At 41.8% G+C, this 12,982-nt stretch overlaps 2 long non-coding RNA genes across 6 annotated transcripts in view; one reads left to right on the forward strand and one right to left on the reverse strand.

The window, feature by feature from the left end:
• LOC111091565 overlaps positions 1-9,522 on the reverse strand; it is a 145,727-nt gene extending 136,205 nt beyond the window's left edge. For both annotated transcript variants that reach the window (XR_005375778.1, XR_005375777.1), the window contains exon 1: positions 9,070-9,522. This is a non-coding gene — a long non-coding RNA (uncharacterized LOC111091565). The remainder of the gene's footprint in view (positions 1-9,069) is intronic.
• Positions 9,523-9,579: 57 nt separating this feature from the next.
• On the forward strand, positions 9,580-12,220 carry LOC102152988. 4 transcript variants are annotated; one of them, XR_005375780.1, is made up of 3 exons: positions 9,580-9,668; positions 9,900-10,217; positions 11,775-12,220. It is a non-coding gene; the product is annotated as an uncharacterized LOC102152988 (long non-coding RNA). The 4 variants fall into 4 exon arrangements; XR_005375781.1 differs by having other exon boundaries at positions 9,605-10,217; positions 11,775-11,908; positions 12,071-12,220; XR_005375782.1 differs by having other exon boundaries at positions 9,605-9,769.
• Positions 12,221-12,982: the final 762 nt, after the last annotated feature.

Below are 12,982 nucleotides of genomic sequence, written 5' to 3' on the forward strand. Positions count from 1 at the left end.
TCTGCTTCTCTCTCTGTGTCTCTCATGAATAAATAAATAAATAAAATCTTTAAAAAAAAAAGGAAAGAAACTTAAAAAAAACTTTAATTAAAGATCTGAAGATTGGGATCCCTGGGTGGCGCAGTGGTTTAGCGCCTGCCTTTGGCCCAGGGCGCGATCCTGGAGACCCGGGATCGAATCCCACGTCAGGCTCCCGGTGCATGGAGCCTGCTTCTCCCTCTGCCTGTGTCTCTGCCTCTCTCTCTCTCTCTCTGTGACTATCATAAATAAATAAAAATTAAAAAAAAAATTTAAAAAAAAAAATAAAGATCTGAAGATTGAAAGGCTATGGTGGGGGTAGGGGAATTAAGGGGCACTCAAGCATAAAGCCCAGGGGCATAAAGTCATAGCATCCATGGCATGATGGAACCTGCTCACACCAGCTTATGTAAGCCATTGTTAGCATCTCTTCTCGACTTTGTGTTCAGTGATAGCTCATTGGGAGCTGGAAACCAGACATAGTGGGAGTATTTTTTACACAGAGGAATTTTGCATACACTACAAATCAGGCCTTTTCTTTCCTGACAGTTACCAGTTGTTAAATATTTACCTATATTTAACTATAAAGCATGTTGAAGAAACAGAGTATAGCAAAGTTGAGACAGAGAGTAAGAGATAATGTGGAAAGAGAGGAGGCTAAAAATAAGACTTTTATGGATGTGCCTGATCATCAGTTTCTTAAAAAAAAAATATGCTCAGTTTTTACAACCAACGATGAGAATGACGAGGTAATAGAGTGTCTTGTAGGCAATAGTAAGAGGTTGGGAGCTTGGTATCTATATTAAGATCAAAGGTGGGGGAAGGATTCTGGAAAGACGGCATAGTAGGAACCAAATGGCATCATCCACCCACCTAGACAAAACTGCACTTGAAGAATCTGTCTATTTTGAAACTCTGGAGTCTACTGAAGGCTACCAATATCCCAGAGAAGGCTTGGTCAGTAAATTGCAGTTAATTTTGGTCAATTTTGGCTCTTATCACAATAGCAGTTATGCTTCTCCTCTTCTTATAGCCTTATGCCAGGCAGCTGTGCAGATGTTCTTGGAGCAGGTTGCACCACAGCTTGTGGGAGCCAGGGTAAGCTAAAAGGACCCTGTTCTCCAAACACTGCAAACATGTTCTCTGATAGCTGCTTCTGATCGCTGAGGGCACACACACAGTCAGGCAGTCATTACTGTTGTAAGCCATAGGCATCTCCAGCTAAAGTTATTTCCAGTGGATTTAATGGGCCAGCTGCCTTTTCCCCACTAATTCATCTTATTTTGCCCTTATGGGAGCCGGACATAAATGCCAGGATATTTTTTAAAAAGCAGAATAAGTATGAAAGAAAATAAGAGACCGTGTATCCCCAGGGAAAGGCTTAGAAAAGACCTGAGAAGACCTTAAATTTACACCTAATGCTGGTGTTGGCACAGAGACAGCCTACCACAATCAAAATAACAAGAACAATAAACAAAAATAACATAAAAACAGCCAACCCTGTAGAAGTAGGGAATCTAATCTTCAAAATTTTCACATTATTAGATTCAAATGTCTAGTTTCAACAAAAAATTATGAGGCATACAAAGAAAAAGGAAGGTGTTGCTCACTCAAAGGAAAACAAAACAAAACAATAGGAATTGTCCCTGGAAAAGACCTGATGGTTGATCTACTAGACAAAGACTTTTTAAAAACTATCTCAAAGATGCTCAAAGAACTAAAGAATCAAGAAAACAATGTATAAACAAAGAAAACTTTAAAAAAATGAAATTCAGAAGCTTAAAAATACAATGACTGAAAAAAACTCACTAGAGGGATTCGAAAACATTTGAGCAGGCAAAAGGAAGAATAAGTAGACATGAAGATATGAAAATGGAAATTACTGAAGCTGAGGAGCAGGAAGAAAAAGACTGGAGAAAAGTGAGTGGAGCCTATAGGACCTGTGGCAAACCATCAAACAGACCAAAATGCACATTGTTAGTGTCCTAGAAGGAGAAGAGAGAGACAGAGAAGGGGGTAGAGAGAATATCTGAAGGAATAATGCTTGAAAATTTTCTAAATTTTTTGAGATATTAACACAGCCAAGAAGTTCAACAAACTTCAATAAGATGAATTAAAAAGGCCCACATCAAGATATATTATAATCATATAACTTTCATATAGTTTATAATCATATAAACTTTTGTTTTTTAAAATTTTTATGTATTTATTTTTTACGATTTTATTTATTTATTCATGAGAGACACAGAGAGAGTGAGAAGCAGGCTCCATGCAGGGAGCCTGATGCGGGACTCCATCCCAGGACTCCAGGATCACACCCTGGGCCAAAGGCAGGCACCAAACCGCTGAGCCACTGGGATCCCAAACTTTCGAACACCAAACACAAAGAGAGAATTTTTAAAAGAGTAAGAGAGAAGCAACTTGTCACATACAAGGGATCTTTAAATAGAGTATCATATTTCTCATCAGAAACTTTGGAGGCCATTGCACCCCTATGTTTACTGCAGCATTATTTACAATAGGCCAGATATGGAAGCAACCTAACTGTCCACTGAGATGAATGGATGAAGATGTAATATATATACACAATGTAGTATTACACAGCATTAGAAAGGATAAGGTCATATAATCTGCAAAAACATGAATAGATCTAGAGGCTGTTAGGCAAGGTAAAATGTGTCAGAGAAAGACAAATACCATATGATTTCATTCATATGTGGAATCTAAAACAGAATGAATAAACAAAAAGTAGGGGATCCCTGGGTGGCTCAGCCTTTGGCTCAGGGCGTGATTCTGGAGTCCCAGGATTGAGTCCCGCATCAGGCTCCCTGCATGGAGCCTGCTTCTCCCTCTGCCTGTGTCTCTACCTCTCTCTCTCTCTCTGTCTCTGTATGTCATGAATAAATAAATAAAATCTTTAAAAAAAATAAAAAAAACCCAAAAAGCAGAATCAGACCTACAAATACAGAGAACAAACTGATGGTTGCCAGAAGAGAGGGTGTTGGGGGCTGGGCAAAATGGGTAAAAGGGAGTAGGAAGTACAGGCTTCCAATTATGGAATGAATAAGAGGCACACATAAGGAATATAGTTATTGATATTGTAATAGTGCTGAATGGTGACAGATGGTGACTGGATTTGTGGTGAATGTAGCATAATGTATAAACTTTTCCAATCACTATATTGTATAACTGTAACTTATGTATATGTGTCAACTATAATCAAAAAAAGAAAGAAAAAGGACATTTTGGAGGCCAGAAGACAATGGGATGATATATAAAAATCACTTTAAAAAAACTGTCGACAAAGAATTTAGTATCTGGCAAAACTGTCTTTCAAAAGTGAGAAAGAAATTAAGACCTACCCAGATCAACAAAAGCTGAAGGAGCTCATTACCACTAGCTCTACCCTACAAGAAATGCTTAAGGGTGGAAATAAGAGGACACTAGACAGTAACTCAACACCATAAAAAGAAATAAAGATCTCAGTGAAGGTATATGCATACACAATAATAAAAGTATAATTTGAACAATGAATTATAGCTCCAATTTTACTTTTTACATGATTTAAGAGACTAATATATTTTTTAATTAAAAAAATAAAATAAAAGGGGGACCATCTGTGGTAAGCCATGGCCAATGGCCAAGTGTAGAAGAGTACAGGTATGCCTGACAACAGGTGTATCAGTCAGGGTTCTCCAGAGAAAGAGAAAAACAGAGGCTGAAAGAGATGTTATTTATAATATATATATATATATTTTTTTTAACAAAATATATTTATAGATGTAAATTATAATTAGCTGAGTCCTCTGCTCAGGGTCTCACCAGGCTGCATTCAAGGTACAGGCTAGAGCTGCAGTCTCATCTGAGGCTCACTGTCCTCTTCTAAGCTCATGTTGGTTGTTAGCAGAATGTATTTCTCCAAATCCACAGAACCCACAGTGGCTCACTTTTTCAAGGCCAGCAGGGGATTATCTCTCTTCAGAAAAGACCTAGTTTCTCTTTTAAGCATTTTCACCTAAGTAAGTCAAACCCACCTATGGTAATCTCACTTTTGATCAACACAAAATCAAACGGATTTGGAACTTTAATTACGTATGAAAAATCTTTTTACTTTGACATCTAAGGTGACCTAATCATAGAAGTGACATCCACTGGGCCATCTGGGTGGCTCAGTCAGTTAAGCGTCTGCCTTTGGCCCAGGGGCCTGGGATGGAGCCTCGCATCATGCTCTCTGCTTAGTGGGGAGCATGCCTCTCCTTCTCTCTCTCTGCCATTCCCCCTGCTTATGCTGACTCTCTATCTCTCTATCAAATAAATAAAATCTTTAAAGAAAAGGACATCCATCATATTTATAGGTCCTTCTCTAGTCAAGTGGAAGGGACTGTGCAGTGGTATATCTGAGAGTGGGAATCTTGGGGACTATATCAGAATTCCACCTTTGATTCCCAGTGATTCATGCCCTGCTTACAGGCAAAATACATTCACTGTCTTCCCATGTTTCCAAGAATCTCATTCCATAAGCTCAATGTCCAAAATTCTATCCAAATCAATTCCAGGTGTAGATGAGGTTCCTGGATATAATCCATAGAGTAGAACTCCTGGGGCAATTACTTTCCATTTGTGGATATGTGAAATTAAAGAGACAGCTCCTTACACACCCAACATACAATGATGGGACAGACATAGGGTATCAGCTATAGACATTACAGTTCAAAAGGGATGGGAAATGGAAGTTAAAAAGGAGTAACTGGTTAGTACATAGTAATTGTAAAATCCACTGGGCAAGTATCTCTTGATTAAGTTTCAAGGCCTGAGAACAATCTTTCCTGGTTCTCAGCTCTGCCCTCTGAATCATCCTTCCTTTTTCATGAAAGATAACACATTGGCAGCTCTGTGATTTTGTAAGTTGGCTTCTAACCAGTAGAATTTGTGGGTCTAACAGCCTCATTTAATTTTGTACTTTTTTTTGTAGCTTTTAGTCCAAATTGGTACTGTTTCTGCTAAACACCCCCCCCCCCCCCCCAAGAATCTTGAAAGGTTTCACAGAGATTTGCTCCCTGTGGAAAAGGACACACCCAAAAATCTTTTCAAGAAAATTCATTTTCTATCCTTGGCTCCTGTTGAAATAGTTTAGGAACAATGTTCTTTAGTCTCCTGAAGACCCTCTGATTTGACTGAAATGATCTGTGAAATGATCTGTTGAAAGAACAGTTTGAAGACTCTGATCTTTTGATCTTTTTTAGATTTTAGCAAAAATGCTATAATGACTTCAGCCTTTTCTCTAGAGCATGTTTTCCTAAGAATGAATCTCTTAATTTTAGCAACTTCTGCTATCTAGAGACACTAAGATTTTTTTCAAAATCAGTAGATGTGGGTTCCTTTTTGCCCAAGTGTTTTAAGAGTTCTTCTTTCAATTTCTCTCTTCTCAAATTTTAATACAAACAGGAAAAAACCAGGTGGCACTTTTCAACACTTTGCTTGGAAATCTTTAGCTATATACTGAAGTTCATCACTTACAATTTCTCCTATTAACATAACCGCAGGAGACAATTGTGTTAAGTTTCTGTCACTATATAGAAAGAACTCCTCTTCCCCAGTTCCCAATAACATATTCTTTGCTTCCTTCCCAGTTCTCACCAGCAGCGCTCTTAATGTCCAGATTTCTACTACAGTCTGCTTAGTGAAGTTTGAACTTCCTCATGCATGCTTTTGAAAACTTTTCCAGCCAGAACCTATTCTCTGGTTCTACAAGTACTCTCATATTCCTATGTATTTGTTACAACATGATCTCACCTCTAGATCCTAACATCTGTGTTTATTACCTATTGCTGCATAACAAATTATCACAAACTTACCAGTTTAAAAAAACATACATTCCCACAACTATTGCCTTAGTTCCAGCCCTCATTCACTTCACGCCTGGATTATTGTAATAACTTCCTCCTGGCTTCTTGTTGTGGTCTGGCTCTGTCCCATTTGGTCCACCCTCTTCACTTAAATGAGACAGTATGATCTTATTGCTCCTGTACTTAAAGAACTCCTATAGTTCTTACTGTCTACAGTCTTTCACATAGCATAAGAGATTTTTCACAATATGGTCCTAGCCTATATTTTCAACCTGTGTTGATCCATTTTTCCAATACTACTACTTACTATTCTCCAAATATACTGTTCATGGCCCCAAGTCTTTATGTTATCTCCCCTGCCTTGTCTTCTTTCCTCATCTGCTCAGCAAAGTCTTCTCTGTCCTTCTTTACCCAGTGTATATGGAATCCCTCTGTGATGCTTGCAATAACACCCTCCCTTTTCACTCAGCTAGGCAGAATTGTTCCTTCTTTTGTACTCTACAAATTCATGTCTCAAAATGTGATCCATGTGCAGCACTGGCATCCCTAGATGACTCATATGCATTATGAGTCATATCATTATGTTAAAATATAGATTCTAAATCAGTAGATCTGAGCTGGGAACAAACACCCCAATGATGCCAATGCTGCTGATATAAAGACCACACTTAGAGCAGCAAGGTTAACGGCATTTTTATTATAGTTCTGAATACATGATAGTTAACACCTCTGTCTTTTCTCTTATATTCTAAGTGTCTTTAAAGGCAGGGGTTGTTTATCTCTTTTTTCTTTGCCAGTCTCCAGAGTGCCTCGCAAGCACTCAGCAGTTGGAGGATGATAATAACTTAATACCTGTGCTTTACAGAAAAGAGTGATGTACAGATCCCTTATACAAGCTGTTAGCATTAAATGTACCTGTTTGAGACTGTGCACTAAGCTTGGAAGGAGAGGTGGTCAGGGATAGGAAAAAGGGCTCTAAGGCCAATCCTTTAGATGAAGATTCAGAAGAGAGTCTAGATCAAGATGGATCTTTTTTGTTGTTCTTTGTTTTTGTATTCAAGTATCTAAGTCCTTCTTTTCACATTAAACAAAAAGACTAAGATCAGTGATAACTCATCTTTAACACCTAACACTGGTGATGATCCCTTTCTTTTCTTCAATTTTTCATTATGGTAAAATACACATAACATAAAATTTACCATCTTAATCATTTTTAAGTGTACAGTCAGTGGTATTATAGACATTCATTATGTTGTACAACCTCCACCACTATCCATCTCCATAACTCTTTTCATTTTGCAAACTGAAACTGTACCAATTAAACACTAACTCTCCGTTTCCTCCTTCTCCCAGCCCCTGGCAACTGCCTGAAAACTGGCTGTCTTCCTTTCAAGACTTATTAAGGATAACTGAAGTCACAGACTGCATGAAAGTAGCCGTTATTTGAAGTGATTGTCATTTCTCATAAGCAGTTTTAAAGTCCAAGTTTTCTTTTCTGTGAACACACAACTCCAAATTATGAAAATAGTGGAAAATAAGATTCTATTTATAAGTCAGTCCTATAAACAGACTTCCACAACCTTCCAGAAGTACATAAGAGGAAAACAGAAAACAACAGCGTACAGATGATAATTTCCTCCTACTTCCAAAAAAAAGGCATAGTATTTTAACAACAAATGCTAACTTTCAGACTTTGTCATAATTAGGAACCACCTCTAAGATAATGGGAGACCTTTAGGGGTATTTCACAACTAGGATAAAGATCAATGCTACCATAGCTTATAGAGTTATTATGTTTGGGGGTTATCAACTTAAGTCTAAGGCAGAGCCAGGCAAACATATCCCCTCTTTTTCCTTTGCCCTCCTTACAACTAATAACACAGTTTAGCCCTATTCAATTTTACCACTCCAATAAAGAGCCCTCTTTGTAAAGAACCACAGTTGCCTCAAATAGTTGTACCAGCAATGAAAGTGATTATTTGTACCAAATTCTTGTCCATCGTACTGGATCTACTTATCCCAAGATAACAGTCTTCCAACACATTTATAATTTAATTCATAATCTGTTATGATGGGAAATTTATACCCTCCCCCGCAAGACTGTTCACAGTAAACACTTATTTCCTTTCAGTTAAAACATTTACATATGGGAAACTTAGTTTCCTTTCCTGCAAGAAATGATTTCAAATAACTGGTTTAAAAATACTTTAAAAAATTTGTTGGCCTAATGATTAATAACCCAGTTATTGTTCTATGTCATATTCTATAATTATGTTCTATAATTAATAACCCACAATGTTTGTGTGTGTTTTTAAATATTTTATTTATTTATTCATGAGAGACACAGAGAGAGAGAGAGGCAGAGACACAGGCAGAGGGAGAAGCAGGCTGCATGCAGGGAGCCTGACATGGGACTCGACCCCGGGGACCCCAGGGTCAGGCCCTGGGCCAAAGGTGGCGCTAAACCGCTGAGCCACCTGGGCTGCCCTCCTAACCCGAACATTTGAATAGCACTTTACTGTTTTCAGTTATCCTTCTCATTACGCACATGAGGAAAAATTAAAATTCAGAGAAGGCCAAGTTTCCTCAACCTCTAGTCTCATGCTTCCTTATGATTTCCTCTAGAATATGATGCTTTGTGCCAACACACCAGAGGTCAAATACAGTAAAATGGAAATAACAGAAATACTCAGTTCTTAGGGAACTGGAAAGTGGACCATAAAATCTAAGAATGGTGTGCGCTTAACCAAAAAGTCCGGCTTCCCCGGCGACATAAACCATAAGTAAGCTTCCGCAGAAACCTAAGATAATTCTGGTAAACTTTGGGTCAGATAAAGATTGAAGCCTCCACCTGCAATACCACAATTGCCAAACAGCAACGCTATCCTATTCCTCCAAAGCGCTCACAATTTGTGGCCGATACGTAAGATTTGCTCTCTCTCGCTGGGCTCTAATTCCCTAAAAGCGGGCGGTGTCGGGCCTTCCTCACCTCACCTTTAGCACCTTGCAGGGCCTGGCTCGTGGCTGCACAGGAATGAATGGATTCAAAGCAAAACAGGTGAGCTCGGCCAGTGCCCTGGTAACGTGTCCCTCCTTCCGAGGTCTGGACGCCCTCGCAGTCACACGCCTGAGTGCCCCCCGCCCCCGGTCCCCCTGAGGGAGCAGCGAGGTGGCTGCTGCGTGCAAGTCCCTCACCTCAGCTTACCTTCTCTGCACAGCGGGAAAGACCGGAAGTAGGTCTGCGGTGAGATTACAGGTGAGCCTCACCTCAGGAGGGAGGCTGGCCCGGGCCACACAGTCCGTGTCCGCCATGCGGACGCTCCCGACCACCAGGCCGCCACTGGGCCCTGCGCTGTGGGCCTCCGCACCCGTATTTGGTCACTAACTCCTTCATTCTTCCATGATTATTTTCCAGAGCCCCTCCCGGCCAGGCCCTTCACCTGCGCTTTCTGTTCCTCACCGGAAACACCTTGACCTCAGGTACAAACATCCAAGAATGTCCTCTTGAACATCGATTTGATTCTGGAGTCCGGACGCCTCGTTGCCCCCAAGAAGCCGTGGGTGGAATCTGACTCCCGAGGCAGGCCGCCTCCCCAGCCAAGAAGACGGCTCCAGGGCCCCTGCGGCTGAGGGGAGCGCCGGTCGCCTACACGCCGCATTCCGGCGCGGCCAGGCAGCATTGCATCATTGCGCAGGCGCAGGAGCACTGTGCGCCCCGCGGGGCCGGGGCCTACTGCGCAGGCGCCGGAGCACTGCCCTCTTGGGCGGGAAGTTTGAACGACGATCCACCAGGGCGTCGGGCAGGTGGGGCGGCCCTACCGGGCGGGGTTCTGCAGGCCGGGGCATGGTTTTAAGAACGTCTCCCCCCAACCTGGTAGCGGATATCCCTCCAAATCTCTAGTACGGTACATGGAAGGGGGTCCCGACGGCTCGGGCCCAGCGGCGGCCGTGCAGCCCGCCCCGGAGGAAGGCCCGGGGACCCCCAGCCCGTCGGGCTGTACCTCGCGGTACACCCGGCTCTGCTTTCTCATGTAGACGTGGGCGAGCTCGCCCGAGGCCGCCAGCGAGTAGATGTTGCTGGTAAATGGTAGCCTCGATGCCCCGGTTCAGAGAGGAGCGGAAAGAGCGTGGCCCCAAGAAGAACCCCTGCGCCCGGCTCAGCTCCCAGAGGGCCCGAAACTGGGACTGGAAATCTCTGCCGCCTTGGGACCAGCTCGCCCTTCAGCCTCCCCGCACTCCCACTGGCCTGATACCCCGGATCTATGGCCATTAGCTAGTCCCAATCGAGGGGCCCTTGCACTCCTCGGGACTGTAACTCCTGGAGTTGCCTGGCTCTGAACCTGCTGTGAGGAGGTGGGTGCAACCTTCTGGATCTAGGCTCTGCTCTACACCTGGTGGGGGCACCAAGCCGGAAGGCCTTTCACAGAGGGTTGACACCAAGGGCATTGAGGACAGGCCAGCATAGCCTCCCTCCCTGTGGCTAGCCCTTAATTAAGATGTCGTCGTCGTCTTCTTTTCTTCCTTTTTTCTTCTTCTTCTTGTTTTTTTTTTTTTTTTTTTGAAGATTTTATTTACTTATTCATGAGAGGCCCGCAGAGAGAGGGAGACATAGGCAGAGGGAGAAGCAGGCTCTCTGTAGGGAACCCGATGTGGGACTCAATCCTGGGACTCTGGGATCATGCCCTGAGCCGAAGCCCTGAGCCGAAGGCAGATACTCAACCACTGAGCCACCCAGGCATCCCTTAAGGTGTCTTTTTAGGAACCAAGTCTTTTTTTTTTTTTTTAACATTTTTTTATTATTATTTATTTATGATAGTCATACAGAGAGAGAGAGAGAGAGAGAGAGGCAGAGACACAGGCAGAGGGAGAAGCAGGCTCCATGCACCGGGAGCCCGACGTGGGATTCGATCCCGGGTCTCCAGGATCGCGCCCTGGGCCAAAGGCAGGCGCCAAACCGCTGCGCCACCCAGGGATCCCTAGGAACCAAGTCTTAAACTGGAGAGGTTATCAGCACTGCACTCTTTCGCTGAACCTAATAATTTTCAGAATTTCCACGAGATAATTGATCATCAATAAAAAGAATCATCTTACTATTTTGCATGTTTTACTCATCTGATTTTCTTCCTCCCTAAAGAAGGGGTTCAGAATGAGCCTCACCAAAATGTGCCATTTTGACACATGGGTTTTTTTGAGCTGAAGACAATTAAGGTTCAAAAGATTCAAGAAGAAAAAAAACAAACAACAAAACAAAACAAAACAAAAGATTCAAGAAGAGCTTTTTACCTCTCCCTTAACTGCTCCAAATAATTTAGATAGAGAACCTGGTCTAGGAAGGGGGCAATCACCAGAGATAACTACAAAGAGTACAGGCTAGGTTTGGAAGCTGGGGAAAGGTTAGCAAGACCTGCTAACCTTGACTTGTTCAAGTCTTCAGTGGCCCATTGTCTCTGCATAGCATAACAAACATTTCATTGCTCTTCTTAAAATCCTGTAAATTACTCTCCTCTCCTTTGAAGCCCCAGGACTCTATCCCATTCCCTAGTGTAGTTTGGCATATATGTCTCAACTGCCAAACTTGTTCTTGGATCTCATATTTTTATGGTGCTCCTATACTTATGAAATTAAATATGTTTTTCTCCTCTTTATCTTATGTCAGTTTAGTTAATAGAAGAGCCACAAGAATCCAGGAGAATATGGGGAAAATGCCCTCCCTCCCCCCACACAGTATGTTTGTTATGAGACATTTTTGTGTGTGATCCCTTAAGAACATTAAGCAACATTCATGTGATTAACTCAGATTACCCATCTCTCCATTCTGTGGTCTTCTAGTAAATGGAAAAATGATTGTGAGAGATTGTGCTAAATGTAGTTCTCTCTTTTTTTTTTTTTTTTTTTTTTTTTTTTAACCAGGGGCCAGCGAAGATAACCCAGAATGGATATGGGACTTCAGGTGGAACACAGTGATGCTGAGACACAAGGAGCAGAGGAATATCACCTGCTGGATGGTTAAAGTTAGTCTCGCCTGATTTCCCCAACATCATAAGGTTTGTAATGTCTAGGCTGACCACAACTGTTACGCAGTTTTGGTACTCAGTTCAAAAGTGTCCCCCTTCCATTATTTATTTTCAAAAAGGATTAATTTCTATTTCAAAAATATCCTCCCATTGACTTAAAGTAAGGAACATTTTTTTATTTGGCGTGCCCAGCTGTATTTGCAGAGGAGACTTGGAGACCTGACCGACTAACAGCATTGATGAGATGCCTTCTCCCCCATCCGTACCATCCCTTGGGCGACAGTAGGGAGGGAATCTCAAAAATCATTGTACATCTCTCAGAATAAAGATCCTTCCTTGTCACCATTTTTTATATTCTCTTAGTGCTCAACAAAGAGAAATAGCTTCCTTTTTTCCTTCTCTCCACTTTTCTCCTAGACTGATAGAAAACAATAAACGCATAAATAAAATTTGTCTATGGATTTTAATATGACAGAGGTGTTTGGTGGAACAGGAAATGAAGGATTTCACTGTTTCGTGGCAGGAATCCTATCTTTACTATGAAGGGTGGAATGGGTACCCAGAGAAATGTAAAAATATGTGAAAGCCTTGTACACAATGCTGATGTTTCTGTGTACACAACAGTAATGATTTCTTTCTCTTTTTTTTGTATATTTTTTTACTGGAGTTCGATTTGCCAACATATAGTATAACACCCAGTGCTCATCCCATCAAGTAACAATAATGGTTTCAACAGAGAACAGTGCTACTCTGCTCCAAGGAGAGCCTTTTTCTTAGCCTTTGGGGATTGTCCTTCCAATACTCATCCTGAGAGGAAGCATCAGATGAGTGTCTCAAGGGCTCCTTATCAATTCATGAGCAGCTAAGACCCTGGTCTGAGCCCTGGGTGCTTAGCTGACAGTCCTTTCCCAGTGCATAGTAATGCAGCCAACACCAGTGTGTCCCCTTTGCACATTCCATTATGTACATTTACAGTTGTGTATCATCAGAATTGAAGGAAGTAAGAGTCAAGAAGTGCCAGGCCAAGCCATATTGGAGCCTAAGGCAAAAGAAGAAAACAACATATCTGATGTTGGCATATTAAAAATTCAATATCTTTGTCCA

Source organism: Canis lupus, chromosome 21, assembly GCF_011100685.1.
Source record: "Canis lupus familiaris isolate Mischka breed German Shepherd chromosome 21, alternate assembly UU_Cfam_GSD_1.0, whole genome shotgun sequence".
Lineage (NCBI taxonomy): Eukaryota > Metazoa > Chordata > Mammalia > Carnivora > Canidae > Canis > Canis lupus.